Source organism: Mauremys mutica, chromosome 1 (assembly GCF_020497125.1).
Source record: "Mauremys mutica isolate MM-2020 ecotype Southern chromosome 1, ASM2049712v1, whole genome shotgun sequence".
NCBI classification, from domain to species: Eukaryota; Metazoa; Chordata; order Testudines; family Geoemydidae; genus Mauremys; species Mauremys mutica.
In genome coordinates, this window is record NC_059072.1 from 92206912 (window position 1) to 92209114 (window position 2203).

The following is a 2203-nucleotide window of genomic DNA, read 5'->3' on the forward strand; positions in this document are numbered from 1 at the left end:
GGGGCAAGGGTGGGAGGTGTGTGTCTGTGGGATGCTTTCTAGACCCTTGTTGTGGGTTAAGGTTTCTCAGGTGGGAGTGCCTGGCATGTGTCTTCACCGCCCAGGCGTGGCTCTGGGCTTCCTGTAATATCTCTGCCCCTGCCCTCACCCTGGCGTTAAGGCACGTGATGTCATGAGGAAAGTGCACTTTCTGAACTCTTCCTGGTAGTGAAGCCAGTGTTTCTTCTACCAGCTCCATGGGGGGAGGAAGCAGAAGCAGCTGCATGTATGTAAAATAGGCCTATAGGTCTGTGTTCCGACTATAAAAAAAAAAATAGTACAACCTGGGCTAGTGCCTGCAAACTAAACCCCACCCAGCGTAAGCCTCCTTCTCTTGTCCCATCAAACCGACCCCTCCCCCTGCAGAGAGCCTCAGAAACCACAGGTGTCTGGCAGTGGGGTCTGTAGATCAATAGATTAGGGCTCTCGCTGTCAAGTGCACTGGGCTATAGGTCCATGTACAGACTATAAAAAAATATCAGAGTTTGTCGCTTTTTACAGATCCAGACAGAGTCCTGGGGATATTCACCCACAAAAGCTCAAGCTCCAATACTTCTGCTAGTCTATAAGGTGCCACAGGACTCTTTGTCGCTTTATAAAAATATAGTACAACCTGGCCTAGTGCCTGCAAACTAAACCCCACCCAGCGTAAGTCTCTCTCTCTCGTCCCATCAAACCAACCTCCTCCCCCTGCAGCGAGCCAAGTGGAGAGTGAGAAATTGAATGATCTTTATTGCCTACTAGACTAGCGCAATTACATCTCCCCGCAAATGGTGTGGTCTGTCCTCCCGTGGCTTGCGTGAGCCTGAGGGGAGGTGCCTGGTATTGTCACAGAGATGCGAGAGGAATTCTAGGTTACTTCCCAGCTAAGGCGAGTTTTCCACATGATGCCCCTCCTGCCAGTGAGCCTCAGGCAGGGTCCTGCTATAGGGGAGTTCAGCCTCCATGGCCTGCAGCTAAGGCTGACAGGCTGTTGGCACAGCTGTATTTGAACATGGCTACCTGTCCATTGGAGCATCAGCTTCCTATGCTGGAAGGCTGGGCTCCAGCTAAACGCGAATGGCACCATATTGCTGGCATGCAAAATTAACATCGGCGAGGAGTTTTTAAATTAAGGGCTGGGGGAAGCTGACAGGTGCGGCGGAGCGGATGGGTTGGACAGCCACATTCCTGGGGGGAGGAGCTGTTAAAGTGGCCACTCTATAATCTCGTAAAGAGCAGAGGCTAGTAGTTGATAATGTGCAGGCGGGAACTGAGAAACAAATGCAAAAGGCCCATTCAATTACAGCACATGAAGACAGACAACTAACTATTGAATGCAGTGTTGCAGCCAGTCCCAGGATCTTAGAAAGACGAGGTGGGTGAGGTCATAGCTTTTATTGGACCAGCTTTGGTTCGTGAGAGAGGCAAGCTTTCAAGACACTTACAAGCCTCTCACCAACAGAGGCTGGTATGGAGCAGCGTCCATAAAAGGAGAGCTTAAAGAGACAGAGACTTTTCAGCTAGGAAAAAAGACTATGTGAGGCTATGATAGAGTAAAATCATGACTGGGGTGGAGAAAGTGTTATTTACCCCTTCACATAACACAAGAACCAGGGGTCACCCAATGACATTAACAGGCAGCAGGTTTCAAACGAACAAAAAAGTATGTCACACAGTGCCCAGTCAACCTGTGGCACTTGTTGACAAGGGATGTTGTGAAAGGCAAAAGTATAACCAGGTTCAAAAAAACTAGATAGGTTGATGGATGCTACGTCTGTCAGTGGCTATGAGCCAAGGTGGGCAGGGACTCGACTCCATGCTCGCGGTGGCCCTAAACCTCTGACCGCTAGATGCTGGGACTGGACAACAAGGGATGGTAAATTGTCCTGGTCTGTTCACTCCTTCCGAAGCAACTGGCACCAGCCACTGTCAGAAGACAGGATACAGGGCTCAACAGACCATTGATCGGACTCCCATGGGCCTTTTTAGGGCCATCCACTCCCCCGAGGCTGCTGGCTGAGTCTCATCCAGTCGTGCCTTTTGGGCACTACCAATGCATGCTGGCCCCCAACTGGTGCCCTGGAGTGGAGAGTGTCTGTGTCCCCGTGCCAGTTCCAAACTCTAACCAGCTGTTCTTGCAACCAGCGCATCTAACAACAGAAGAGCAACACAGCTGCATGAG